Here is a 14956-nt window from a genome sequence, read left to right as displayed (position 1 = left end):
CAACATTGCTGGCAGGAGTACTATGTAATAGGATGCCTTTTAAAATGAACATATTGTTTTTTTAAATGTCATCTTGGCATGTACACAACTGACCTCCAGTCACAGTGAAGATCCTTGGGCTGTGGCACAAAAGTAAAAACAGCCAATCAGATTCCCTTCTGTGTAAAAGCACCATCAGCCTCACCCACTTTCTAAAACAACTTGGCATACTCAAGGGAAGTTGTCAGCAAGCGCTCTGGTGCTCACAGTTCCCATGTGGGAGACCCCTGCTGTAGACCAGCTGAACACATGCCCCTTGCCTGACGGATGAAGCCTAAGTTATACATCAGCCTGAGTGAATTTGCATAAATTGGTGCCAAAGTAAATCTAGAATTTGGTGAAGAAGAAGAAGAAGAAGAAGAAGAGTTGGTTCTTATATGTCGCTTTTCTCTACCCGAAGGAGGCTCAAAGCGGCTTACAGTCGCCTTCCCTTTCCTCTCCTCACAACTGACACCCTGTGAGATGGGTGAGGAGCCCTGATATTCCTGCTCCATCCAAACAGTTTTATCAGTGCCGTGGCGAGCCCAAGGTCACCCAACTGGCTGCATGTGGGGGTGTGTGGAATCAAACCCGGCTTGCCAGATTAGAAGTCCGCACTCCTAACCACTGCACCAAACTGGGCAGCATTCTCTTGGCTCTTAAATGGGACATGGCTCTTAAATGGGACATGGCTTATTTATTTGGGTTGTACTTTCTTTAAACTCACCTTTCTCTCCAGTAAAGGAGGAATGAAATTTCAGTGTGACTTAAAAAGGAGAAGACATCAGGCAGCCAATAAATAGAGGCCAGCCCTGGATCTGAGCCCACACCAACCTTTCCCTTTGGACCCCTGTTCGTTCGTAAGAAAGCCCTTTTCAAAATCTCTGAACAATTGTAGGTCCTTCCCCTAGTCAGGGGCCAACATGAAAATGCTCAGGAGTGGGCAGTAGCTTCGGGATGCCAACTCTGGGCTGGGAAATCCTTGGCAGTTAAAGTATTTCTTCGTCTTTTTGTTACCAAAATCCAAACCAACCGTAAAACACTGGCAGTCTTCAAGCAAAGGTTGGATACACACTTTTCTTGGATGCTTTAGGATGCTTAGGGCTAATCCTGCATTGAGCAGGGGGTTGGACTAGATGGCCTGTATGGCCCCTTCCAACTCTATGATTCTATAAAAGAAAATAGATCTAGGGTTATGCCGTACTCAGAGAAAGGTCAGGCTTTCTGAAGGGGGCAACCTGTACTGAATAGATAACTTTACTTGTCATTTTTTCCCCCTTGACATACCTCGTTTCGGTATACAGGGTGCTGTTAAAGGCACAGGCACAATGCGAAAACCTGGCAAATCCCCCTGCTTTGTTTTTAATTTTCTGCTCATTTCAGTGGTCATTCATCAAACTCTCCTTCCCTTGTGCATCTTGCTGGGTTTAATTGGGTTCGATCAACAGTCTGAGAAAAAAAAATTATTTTGCAAAAGAATAAGGAAAACATTTTCTTTTCCTTTTATAAAGATGTGCCCAGGCCCACCCTCCTCTTTATTTAATTTATTTGAATGAAAAGTGATTCATAAAGGGGGGGGTATTTTCTATAGCATACCCCTTTCTCAGTCCAAGAATGACTTATTGGATAGTAGAAATAAAAAGGGTGGTGGGTGGGTGGGTGAATGGGGGGAACCAGCCGAGCAAAGATTTTCTTTTAACTGAAAATTGTATGTAACGAGAGGTCATAAATGTGAGCCGCTGTGCCTTTAAATTCACAGCTGCCGCGCCATAAATATATTTTACGTGGTGGGACATTTCAAAGGGCGGCATTCCAGGCATGTTTTCTTGTCTATAATGGAGGGGGCTGGCTTAACACAGCAACATAAACACTCTGGGTCCTGTTGATTTTATGGATTGGCACATCAGTGATTTATGGGTACGGATCCAAGCATCTAGGCAGCTCTGGAGGGCTAGTGTGGGAGGGATCTGGGGGAGAGAGAAGGGGGGGAGAGACGGGATTAGAAAGGGGGAATTACTCGGAAGCTGAAACAAACACAAAAAAGGGCCTTTTAAAAATAACGGGTGGAGTGGTAGAGGAAATCGGCCCTGATTCAAAAAAACTGAGTTACACTGGTGTTTCAGAGACAATGTCTTGTGAATTGCCCATGACCTGTGAATCACTTCCAGGTAAAGGAAACTTCCCCAAAATGGTGAATTAAAAATATATATATATCCGATGGCTGATATAGTGGGCGGGCCAGTAGAAGAAGAATAAGAATTTGTTTTTATACTCTGTTCTTCAAATCTGAAGTCGTTTCAAAGTGGCCTACAATTGCCCTCCCTTCCACTCCCCACAACAGACACCCTATGAGGTAGGTTGTTTGAGAGAGCTCTGAGGGAACTGACACTGGCTCAAGGTAACCAAGCTGGCTGCATGTGGAGGAGGAAGGGAGGAATCAAACCAGATTAGAAGTCACCAGAACACCAAGATGGCTCTCCTGTGTGTAGAGATGGTAGACCCAACATGAGTGGAACCCAGGAAGCCATGGCCTGAGAGAGTTCAGGATAGGATGTTTTGGAGGTATGTTAATTTGTAAGGCTCTCAGAAGCCAGAAGTGACTTGACTTGCAGCTATGCATTTTTTTGTGGGCTGCTAACACATGTGGTTGTACTGACTGTACCTGATGGCCAGCATTGCAGGTATTTGTTAGCTGGCCCTGAGATTCATCCGATAGCATGACAGAGAATGCAGGGGTGGATTGGCTAGCTTCCAAAAAGAGTTGGATAAAGATGGGAGGAAATGTAGGAAGAGACATGGTACCAATTCTCAACCTGGTTAGTGGCAGCCAGTCAGCACGTCCTATGTTGCCAGCCAATCAGGCAGAAGTCCAGAGATTCACTTGGCAAATAGTCTGGTCAATGTGGGGCAGCAGGTAAAAAATATATCTCTGCTCTTTCTAGGGCCACTGGTTGGGAGCGGAGCTAAGAGAAGGGTAGAATGTCACAGAACAACCCCCCCACACACACACCCAACCTGCCCCACCCCCAAAAAAGCTGGTCTTTTCCTTCCCTGCCTGGGAAATTGATGTCTGTAGTCTGAAGACCAGTTGTCATTCTGTTTGATCCCCAGGCCCTGCCTGGAGGCTGGAAACCCCAATCCTCTCTGCTTTGTGTGTGTGTGCATCCCTTTGTTTCCTCTTTTTCACTTTATATGGTTTCTGTTGGTTTGTGTGCTCCTTTATTACAAATCATGACATTAGGTTAATTTTAAAAAGATATTTAGGAGCCACTGCTTACTGGCTGGATGGCTGTAGAATTGTCAATGCATCATTCTTCTTGATGGTCCCCCCCCCCCCCCGTTCGGATGCCCCCACCCCCAGTGACTTCTGGAGCTGGCTTTGGCTGACAACTGGAAATGGTTGAAATAAAGGCACCCCTAAAGGAGTCTCTCCGCTGTCTTACAGAACTGTCTTCCTGGTGGCTTTTTCTAGCCTCGGGATTAAAAGGCTCCAGATTCCAATGTCTACCCAGGTAGAAAATCCTAACATTTACTGATCCCTGACAAAGCAGATCTGATTTCCGAACAGGAAATTTGTGTCCTGATTCATCAACAGTTGGATTTGAGTAGATTAAGTTTTCCCGAGAGCAGGCTCCATCTACACATATCCCAGTTTTAAAACAAACAACAAGAAAACAGGGTGCATCTTCAGTTAGGAGGGGGGGAAATGACTAAAGGGAGAACACGATAATATGATTATGACGGGCATGGAGTGAAGAATTTCTTTTTTACTGCCTAGTAATATTGGAACGGATGGCCCACTCAACAAAAGGAAGTACTTTTTGGTGCGTTATCTAATTAATCTTGGGAACTCAGTGGTCATCAGCTAGATTTTAAATAAAAAAACTGGTTAGACAACTTTGTGGAGGCACCAAGGCCAACCAACAGCTAGCAGCCATGATGATAGCGAAGTGGAACCCTCATGGCTGGGAGCAGCCTATCTGAGAGTCTGCAACACTGGGGTCTAACAGTGGGGGAGGAGGACATCTTCAGAACCTGTGGGTGGGAAACCTGGTGCAGTCCTTCCTCTTTTCTCAAATGTAAAACTGTGGCAATAAGAAAGCGAAATGGGATTTCCTTCTGTCCTTCTGCTCTGTTTGCTGGATTCTTTTATCATCACTGCCCCCCCCCAGAATTCCTTCCCTCTCTTTCTCTAGTCCAGATGTGATCCCAAACAGCTGGCATGGCGGGGGGGGGGGTGGATTCCACACTTATGTAGCAAGCAGGGAGTAGAGTGGAGGGGGGGGTCATTAATCATTTTTGTGGAGGGAGTCTTGAAGGCATTTGCTCGCAGCCTGGCACAGGGGGGGAGGAAGAAGACAAGGAAGAAGAAGGTAGTCTAGGAGTTATAAATGTTTCCTTCTTTAAACAAAAGGTCTCCCTGGTAATTTCCCCTCTAAGCCAGGGGTGGCCAAACTGTGGCTCTCCAGATGTCCGTGGACTACAATTCCCATGAGACCCTGGGACATATGGAGAGCTACAGTTTGACCACTCCTGAATTAAGCCATGGGGTGCAGCCCCTCCTAGGCCAGAAACCAAGGTGTCAACTCTCTGCCTTTCTCATGCCTCCGAATTCTAACTGCTGGAGATCTTCAGTCCCTGGTTTGGCTGAAGGAGTAGAAGGCATTCAAAGAAGCCTGTACGAGTTGCACAAGGATGAGAACTATTTCCATCAGCCCCCCCACCCCCAAAAAAAGATACACCCAAAATGCAACTTTCTTGGTCTTAAAGGTGCCCCTGGACTCAGACTTATTTCAGTTTGAGAGCTGCAAGGTAATGAAGTTTTTTTTTTTTTCCTGGCTGGCTTTAAAACACATAGAAATTAATTAAGTAAAGCTTTTCTTGGATTTACAGTTCCAGGGATATCAGAATAAAGTGACCTTCCTCACGCATTTTCTGTGTGCCAAACTCAACTTTAGGATACAAGATCCACATGGTGTAGTGTTTAAGAGTGACGGCTTCTTATCTGGCAAGCCAGGTTTGATTCCCCCTTCCTCCACAGGCAGCTGGCTGGGTGACCTTAGGCTAGTCACAGTCCTGATATATTTTTGTTATCTCAGAGCAGTTCTCTTAGAGCTCCCTCAGCCTCACCTACCTCACAGGGTATCTGTTGTATGGAGAGGAAGGAAGATGATTGTAAGCAAGCAGTGAAAAATGGGGTATAAAAATCAACCTTCAGACATGGAATCATGTTTCCCCCCTTGCAGCCTGTGAAGAAGCTCTCCTTTTGCCTGGGTTTCTATTTCTGTCTAAAAATCAATGTTTAATTAGGGTTGCCAGCTCTGGGTTAGGAAATACCTGAAGGGTTTTTTTTTTTTGGGGGGGGGGAGAGCCAGGGGAGAACAGGGTTTGGGAGGAGAGAGAAGGGAGCACCCACAGTGTCGTAGAGCCCTTCCTCCCAAGCAGCCATTTTTCTCCACAGGGACTGATTGCAATCATCCGGAGATCAATTATAATGGTGGGAGATCCCCACATGGAGGGTGACAACCCTGCAATTCATGTGTTTCTTTCCTCCCCCTCCCTAGATTAATAATATTTTTCTCTTAAAAATTGCCCCCAAAAGAACTCCAGGTGTTCTCTTCTTATGCCTTCACTCTGGAAACATAATTGAGCAATTTGTGACAAATTACCTTCAATTGCTCCCCCTCCCCCCCTAATGAAGTGTTACATAACACAGTGCCAATTAAAAGCCACACTCGAAGACAGGGGATTCCTGCCCTTTTAGAAAATTCTACTTTCTCCCCGGCTGCAGTTTCCCCATGAAGGCTGCAGTTCCTGGTGAGCGGACAAAACGTCAGGACCCCCCCCCCACCCCCATTTCCTCAGGAGGGAGTGTCTACACTTGTGCAGGAAATGGGCTTAACGCCTTTCCCAAAAGGGCCTTCAAAATTAATGTGGTTGCACAGAGTTAGAATACTCTGTGTATAATCTATGACAGGGTGGTCAAACTGTGGCTCTCCAGATGTTTGTGGACTACAATTCCCATAAGCCCCTGTCAGCATGGCCAATTGGCAGAGGCTCATGGGAACTGTAGTCCACAAACATCTGGAAAGCCACGGTTTGGCCACCCCTATGAGTCAGCCTGCTCCTTCCTGTATTCAAACAACGTCTGCTGGCTATCAAACATTTCTCTTTGCCCCTGTGTTTTGTACTAAGAATATATTTTTGGCACTGTGCCATTTGAAGGGAATGGAAAAGGCACCTGGGATCCCAACAACAATGAGATATGGAGTAAGAGGTTTGGGTGAGGTGAATTGTGTGTACAAGAGGGTATTGCATAGCAGCATGGATGAGAATGAGAGGATGCAAAGAGAACAAATACAGATGAAAGATGATGTGTGCATGCACGCACATAAGCAACATTGGAGAGCGTGCGTGTGTTCCATCTCCTGAGTTCAAATTGGACCTGTTGCTTTCAGTGTGGCCAGTTCACAAGTGACGAGGGAGGGCATTGATGCAGAGATGGAGCACAGGACCCTCCTGGTGTGGATGTCTGCCCAGCCGTTCCCAGGGAGTCTGACCCGTGGCCTGAGGGGCCAGTTTCTGTTCTCTGTGGTGGCCCTTCCAGGTCTGAAGCGACTCAGCTAGAGCAAGTGGCCTGTCAAGCTGTGGACAATTTGGCGTTGCCAAGGGTTCTCTTTCTCTTCTCCACCTTAGGAACGGAGGCTGGAAAAGAGCAGGAAGAAAGAGAAAGATTTTTCCTGTTCAAAGGCCTATGTTCCAATTTCTCCATTTTTGGAGGTTGCTTTTTGACAAAGAAAACTGGCTAACTGTCTTAACTTCTCCCTCCAGATCACAGGCTTCAGGCTTCAAGAAACCCCAGAACTAGCAAGGTGGTGCAGAATAAGGCTGGGAAGCATAAATGTGTACACACCCAGCCGGGCCCCTCCCCTTCCCACCCCCTCCAGAGCCTTCATTGGCCATTTGGCTCCTTTACTATGTAAGACACGAATTTCATGGATGAGAAGGCCAGATAAAATTCTTTGAGTCTCTTATGTTTCTAAAGCAGGCCCTGGTCCAGAAGGGCAATTGTAGTGTCCTGTGAGGGTCTTATACGAGCCAGCCTTTCTCCAAAGTATCCTGAGATCCTACATGTTTAAACCGCTCCGCGGGAGTGGTATAAATAAAACAGTAAGGCCTGTAGGGGTGGGAGCTGTCCGGGATGGGGGGGGGCAAAGATTGGCCCCTGCCCCCAGACTGAGAAGCAGAGGGCCCAATTGCGAGGCATGAAGCACCTCCTGACTGGGCCCTCCGCTTGTCAGTCCGGCGCCAATCGGCAGCCACGCACAGTGCGGCTGCCGATTGGCCCCTTGCCCCAGGACTGACCAGTGGGCCATCTTCGCCCCAACGTAGGCGACCTTCACCCCACGGCGGCCAATCCTGTGCTGGCCACCGAGAGGCAAAGTAGGCCCAGAGGCTCCAGGAAGCTGGGCCGGGAGGGGGGCAAAGAGGGCTTCGCGGCCGGGGCAAGAACTGGGCCAGCGCATCCTGCCCCAGGCGTCGTAGACACTCCGGCCCAGCTCCTTCCCCACCCGTGAAGCCGGGAAGCTGGCTACGAGGCCACAGGAGAGGACTTTGAGGTCTCCTAGCACCTGCATTATTTCAGATACAGCGGGTTTAAGGACTAGTAGTTAACATATTAGATCACTGTATGTAAAGGAGAGATTATTTTAAAAAAAGAAATGGTGACATGACACATTTAGGCTGGAAGCTCCTTTCTGTGCTTTGATCGTTGGTCTTGTTACATATTGATAAAAACATTAATTTGATGAAATACGTTATCAATGCAGAGTTACGGAGATGTACCTCTGTTCACTCAGTAGGCTGAAAAGCATTTAATTCTCTCCTAGATTGTACACCAAGACAAACGCATGTCCCTCCAGGGCAAGAGAGAACAACTGTGCTCCATCCTCTTCATGGCAGCCTTTTAAACACTTGAAGATAGTTATCAAATCTCCTCTCAGTCGTCTCCTCTACAGGCTAAATAGACCAAGCTCCTCCAGCCTTTCTTCGTATGTCTTGGTCTCCAAACCCCTCACCATCTTTGCTGCCCTCCTCTGGACACGTACCAGTTTGTCAACATCTCTCTTCAATTGGGGTGCCCTCCACTGAACACAGTACTCCAAGTGAGGCCGAACCAGAACAGAGTAAAGTGGTACCGTCACCTCCCGTAATCTGGACACAATACTCTGTTTGATACAGCCCAAAATCCCATTTGCCTTTTTAGCCACTGAGTCACACTGCTGACTCATGTTCAATGTATGGTCTACGAAGACTCCTAGATCCTTTTCGCATATGCTACTGCCAAGACAAGTCTCCCCCATCCTACCTAAATGCAGAACTTTACATTTGTCCCTATTGAACATTTTATTCAGTTTAGCCCACTTCTCGAGCCTATCAAGATCATCCTGTATTCTGATTCTGTCTTCTGTTGTGTTTGCTACCCCTCCCAGTTTAGTATTACCTGCAAATTTAATAAGTATCCCTTTCTAATCCCTCATCCAAATCATTTATAAATATGTTGAACAACACAGGCCCCAGGACAAATCCCTGGGGCACTCCACTTGTCACTCTTCTACTACAGGATGCTGAAACATTTACAAGTACCTTTTGGATACGATCTGTTAACCAGTTATTGATCCACCTGACAGAATTAGGATCTATACCGCATTTTACCAGCTTGTCAATAAGAATATCATGTGGAACTTTATCAAAAGCTTTACTGAAATCCAGATAAACTTTGTCTACAGCATTCCCCTGATCCATCAAGGTAGTTACCTGCCTAAATACATCCACTCAATCAATCCTCCAAAGAAAGCCAGCAGGGTGGAGTGATTAAGAGCAGCAGTTTCTAATCTGGTGGTTCCTGTGTGCAGCCAACTGGGTGACCTCAGTTTTCTTACAGCTTTTCTCACTGAGCCATCCTGTCAGAGCTCTCCTCAGTCTCACCTACCTCACAGGGTTGTGGAGAGATATATTCAAGTGAGTAGCCATGTTGGTCTGAAGCAGCAGAACAAATTTAGAGTCCAGTGGCACCTTTAAGACCAACACAGTTTTATTCAGGGTATGACTTTCATTAAGTATGCATGCACACAAAGGCTCATACCTGGAATAAAAATGTGTTGGTCTTAAAGGTGCCACTGGACTCTAAATTTGTTCTGTTGTGGGGAGAGGAAGGGAAGGCAACTGGAAGCTACTTGGAGATTCCTTCGGGCAGTGAAAAGTGGCATCTAAGAACCAACTCTTCTCCTACTCCTCTATCATATGCCCCCAATTTCATTTCCCTCAGGAAAAGGAAAATATGATTTTAAATCTTATGTTTGGATCTGTTTAACATTTTTGTATATTTAATATTGTATTTTAGAATTCACATGATTTGCCCTGGGCCACCACGGAAAGGCAGAATACAGATGTTATCCATAAATAAATAATTATTATTACAATAGCATTTCCCCCCATCCCTCACCCTCCTGTTACTTTAATGATATTATATGACTTGAAAAAAAATGCCTGCTGTCTTTTACTGTTGATTTTAATTTCATTGTTTGTCAGTAGCCCTCTTGATTTTATAGCAAATTGTTTTATTGTGTTTCTTAATATGAGTATGTACAGGAGAGAGAGCTGCCACAGAACCACAATTTGAGAGGCAAAGGAACATAACAGAAGCCATGTTGGATCAGGCCAGTGGCCCCTCCAGTCCAACACACTGTGTCACACACTGGCCAAAACCCAGGGATCATCTGGAGGTCCACCAGAGGGGCCAGAACTCCAAAAGCGCTTTCACTGTGACCCCCCAAGCACCAAGAATACAGATCATCACTGACCTAGACAGTGTCTCCCATCTATATGTTGTGGCTTAAAGCCACTGATGGACCTCCAATGCATCCACATAAGAACATAGGTGAATCCCTGGTGGATACGGTCAGTGGCTCATCCTCTCCAGCACTCTGGGTCGCATGTGGGCAAAACCAGGGGCCATCAAGAAGTCAACTAGTGGAGCCAGAACTCATAGCCAGGACAAAACTTGGTTGGTCTTCAAGGTGCCACTGGACTCAAATGTTGTTCAGATAGTCTGCTGTAATTTTGAACCTCACTATACAATTTGGCTTCATATAGTGCAGACATGACCCAGTGCTAGAGCCTCTTGTGGCGCAGAGTGGTAAGGCAGCAGATATGCAGTCTGAAAGCTCTGCTCATGAGGCTGGGAGTTCGATCCCAGCAGCCGGCTCAAGGTTGACTCAGCCTTCCATCCTTCCGAGGTCGGTAAAATGAGTACCCAGCTTGCTGGGGGGTAAACGGTAATGACTGGGGAAGGCACTGGCAAACCACTCCGTATTGAGTCTGCCATGAAAACGCTAGAGGGCCTCACCCCAAGGGTCAGACACGACGCAGTGCTTGCACAGGGGATAACTTTACCTTTAGTGCAGATTTTCTGAACATTTTTTCCATTGAGAAACCCCTGAAACATTCTTCAGACTATGAGAAACCCCAGAAGAGGTGCAGAAGATGGTTGGGAAGCAGAACTGTGGACATGCTCACTTGGGGCCCTCCCCACCCTCTCCAGGCCCATCACTGGCCATTGTGGGAATGGGTGGAGTGTTGTCATAACCATATATGGTCATATCACCTGAAAATATTTAACACCTTTTAAGGATATATTAAGAACCTCTTGTGGCGCAGAGTGGTAATGCAGCAGATATGCAGTCTGAAAGCTCTACCCATGAGGCTGGGAGTTCGATCCCAGCAGCCGGCTCAAGGTTGACTCAGCCTTCCATCCTCCCGAGGTCGGTAAAATGAGTACCCAGCTCGCTGGGAGGTAAACGGTAATGACTGGGGAAGGCACTGGCAAACCACCCCGTATTGAGTCTGCCATGAAAACGCTAAAGGGCATCACCCCAAGGGTCAGACATGACCTGGTGCTTGCACAGGGGATACCTTTCCCTTTAAGGATATATTTAAAATGAACTAACTCCTACCCATTCGGGAAGCCCTTCCGGGGCTGAAAAGAAACCCTGGTTTAGAAAGTGTGATTTCATGTGTTTTGCTAAAATGACTCCGCTGAAACTATGGTCCTCTGGTCACATGCAATGAGAAGATAAGACTCACCAAAATAGGTACCCATGCTGAGAAAAGTGCCAAGCAGCAGGGAAAGGGAAGGATGTCCAAGGTGGCCTGGATTGCCCTGATCGAGGATGATGATGATGTTATCCATTCAGTGATTCTATAGGAAAGTTTTTGCCATACGTTTCTGTCAATGACTGCCTCCTTCAGTTGGTTCGTGGTCATCCCTGTGTCGGTTTTGATCATGTCGAGCCAGCGGATCCTTTGGCGACCACATTTCCTTTTGTTGCAGATCATGCCGAGCTTTAATGATTTCTCCAACAAGTTTGGTCGCATGATGTGTCCAAAGTAAGTAAGTAATATCTTGCCTTCTAATGACATGGTTGGTTTGCTCCTCTTTAAAACTATCTTGTTGGTAACTTTGGCTGTCCATGGAATTCGCTGCATTCGTCCCCAACACCATAATTCGAAAGCATCTATTTTCCTCCTGTCTTTCTTCTTCAGGGTCCAGCTTTCACATCCGTAGCTTGTTATGGGGAAGACAATGGCATTGACCAGCCGGCACTTTGTATTAAGACTGATATCTCTATTTTTCCATATCCGGTTCATGCTTAACATTGCGTTCCGGCCCAGTGTTATTTGCTGTGTGATTTCACGGCTGCAGATGAAATCATCAATACATTGAATGTTCTCATTCTCAATCGTGACTTTGGTTGAGGAAGCCATCTGCAAAACCCGAGTGCATCTGTTCACGCACGAGCCTAAGTCTGGACCCACTTGATGGCGCCGGATGCCCCTGCTTCACTTCTGTTGTTATAGTTCTACAACCCCAAGCCTACTTGATTGTTTATCCAAGGTCCCCATGTCCTGTTGATTTTATGGATTGGGGGCCAAGCCCTACAAGGAATGGCTGAGGGAGTTGGGATTGTTCAGCTTGGGGAAGAGGAGATGGAGAGGGGACAGGATGGCTCTCTTGAAGGATCAGAAAGGTTGTCCCTGGGAGGAGGGCAGGGAAAGGTTCCTGTGGGCAGCAGAAGAGAGGACAATGACAACATGCAGGACAATACCGGCTAGATATCAGAGAAAACATTTTCACAGTCCGAGTAGTTCAGAATAGAATCAGCTGCCTAAGGAGGTGGGGAGCCCCCTCCCAACACACACATACCCACACACACACTGGCTGTCTTCAAGCTGTCTTCAGACAGACTTATAATGGATGTTTTAGGCTTATCCTGCATTGAGCAGGGGGTTAGACTAGACGGTCTCTCACTGTAGGATTCTATTATTATTATTATTATTATTATTATTATTATTATTATTATTATTATTATTATTATTATTATTATTATCTTTCGATTTATTGCCCGCCACTCCCTTACGGCTCGTGGCGGGTTACAACATTTTAAACCCCCCAATAAAACCCCCAATATAATTTGCTCTATGTAATCCACCTGTGAGCCCCAGTGAGAATGGCAGAAATAGGGTTGCCGGCTCTCGGTTGGGAAATACCTGGAGGCTTTGGGGGTGGAGCCAGGAGTGGGCGGGACTTGGAGGGATCTGTGTCATTGGGAGATGTGCTGCAAAACCAAGGGATCCCCAGGTCCTGCCTGGGGACTGGCATCTCTAAACGTAAATTGAAAAATAAATGTAATTCCCACCAGAGCTTCCTGAGTCCCCACTGGCTTCTTCAAGACACCGCAATGTTCTTTTCTTGGCTGTTTCTGCAACAATTGACTGAAACCGGGGCTCTCCTAGAATTGTATTTTATATCTGTTCCTGGACAAAGTGTATTCTTCAGATACAGAAGCAGTGAACAGGGACTCCCAAAAGTTCACACCCTGCCACCAATTTTGTTAGTCTTGAAGGTACTACCGGACTCTGGTTCTTTCTCCTGCTACAGACAGACTAACGTGCCAGCTAGGGATGCCAGCCTCCAGGTGGGACCAGGGGATCCCCGGAATTAGAGCTCGTCTCCAGACTAAAGAGAACAGCTACCTTGAAGAAAATGGCTGCTTTGAAGGGTGGGCTTCATAGCATTAGACTCCACTGCCCCAAGTCCCACCCACTCCTGGCTCCACCCCCAAAGCCTCCAGGTATTTCCCAACTCAGAGCTGGCAACCCTAATGTGGACCCATCTCAACGAAGTGAGCCATAACTCCCGAAAGAGAGTTATGCTACTAATTTTTTTGAAGATGCGCCTAGACTCCGGCTCTTTCCTGCTGCTCCAGGCAGTTGAAGATGGCCAACTGCCAACCTTGATCCAGCTTCAACTAGCACAATTGCCCCTGTGTGCAATTTGGAGCCAGTGGCTCCTGGAAAGCAACAGGGCCAGAATTTTGCTCCTGCTAAAGTGCCCCTCCCCATTCCCTCTGGCAGAGAGAGCTTTGGCTGCTGTATTGCTGCTGCCAACAGGCAAGAAGAGGGCAGGAGAAAGGGTGCCATTTAAGATTGGGGGCAGCATCTTGGATCAAAGACCCCCTCCACACACTGGCACAAAGAGTAGGGTGTTGAGTGAGAAGGGTGCTGGTATCTTCTCCTGCAGGAGGGAATCCTAGTTTGGGTGCAGGCCTGAGAGGAGATGGGGGGGGGGATAGGATAACCTTGAACCTTTAGTAGAAAACAGCCAGAGTCCAGGAGCACCTTAAAGACAAGCAAAATTGGTGGCTGGGGAGGAGCTTTTAGGAGTCACCACTCACTTCTTTGAGATGGGCAACTGTGTCAGTTTTTCTGTAGCAGGAGAAAAGAACCAGAGTCCAGAAGCGCCTTAAAGATCAGCAAAATTGGCGGCCAGGGAGGAACTTTTGGGAGTTACCGCTCACTGCTTCATTTCCAGCTAGAATGGGAGTCCACCTGTCCTTGTATACAGCTAAAGGTGGTGCTTTCCAGGGAGGTAGATCAAGATGGGTAACCTTATTAGTCTGTACTAGAAGCAGAAAAGAGCAGGAGTCCAGGAGCAACTTCAAGACCTGCAAATGTTCTGGCAGGAGGCTCTGCTTTGGGCCTCCCTGCTCCCTTCTTCAAGATGGGCAGCCGTGTCAGTCTGTCAGCAGCCAGAGAGAAGAGCACCTTCAAGGCAACCCCAAGGGGTGGCAGGGTGTGAGTTGTTGGGAGTCCCTGCCCTCTTTTCCAGGAGAACACTAAGGATCAGCCCTATTTAGGCCAGGGCAGGGCCTGTCCTCCCCTTGCCACCGCTTGGGCACAGGTGCTTAAGGTATCCCTTGGACTCTTGCTTTTGTCCTGCCCGCCCCCACCCCCACCTGGGAGCCCCCCCCCCACCCCAAGGCTGACCCCGCTGGCCCCAAGCCCCCCTCCAGAGCATCCCTACCTTGGAGGCTCCGGCACCGGAGGAGGGGGGGGGAATGGGTAGGCCCAGTCCTCCAGCCACCCGTGCCTCTACCGAAGGACCCCCGGCCAACCTCTCTGCGGTGGGCGGAGGGCGGGCATCAGGCTGGCAGAGAAGGAGTTAAAAAGGGAACCCTTCTACTTCCGGATGTGTGCCTCCTCGCTCAGGGCTGGGAGCCGGCCGAGCATCTTTCCTTTCCTCCCCCCTCCCCCTCCCCCTCCTCCGTCCACATCACAGGCAGCGCCAGGCGGCCACCTCTCCTGCATCCCCAAAGGCCGGCACCCCATTTCAGCCACACACCCCACCCCACACTTAAGACTCCCGAGTGGGAGAGGGGGCCCTCCCGACCTGTGCCCCCTCCCTCCCCAGATCTGCTGCAGCTTTAAGAGGAGGAGACGAGGAAACTGACAAGCCCATCTTGGTCCCCCCCACCCACCCACCCAAGAGGCGCTCCTCTCTGTTTGCTGTTTGTAGAGGGAGGGAGGGAGGGAGGGA

General features: G+C 47.9%; 1 long non-coding RNA gene across 1 annotated transcript; it reads right to left on the bottom strand.

Moving 5' to 3' along the window:
• Positions 1-3391: 3391 nt before the first annotated feature.
• On the bottom strand, positions 3392-14897 carry LOC143837074 (uncharacterized). Its single transcript, XR_013230902.1, has 3 exons — positions 14444-14897; positions 11164-12139; positions 3392-6723 (listed from the first exon to the last, which is right to left on the bottom strand). It is a non-coding gene; the product is annotated as an uncharacterized LOC143837074 (long non-coding RNA).
• Positions 14898-14956: the final 59 nt, after the last annotated feature.

This window comes from Paroedura picta, chromosome 5, assembly GCF_049243985.1.
Source record: "Paroedura picta isolate Pp20150507F chromosome 5, Ppicta_v3.0, whole genome shotgun sequence".
Lineage (NCBI taxonomy): Eukaryota > Metazoa > Chordata > Lepidosauria > Squamata > Gekkonidae > Paroedura > Paroedura picta.
Note: the sequence above shows the minus strand (reverse complement) of the source record. Positions and strands in the feature narration are given on the sequence as shown.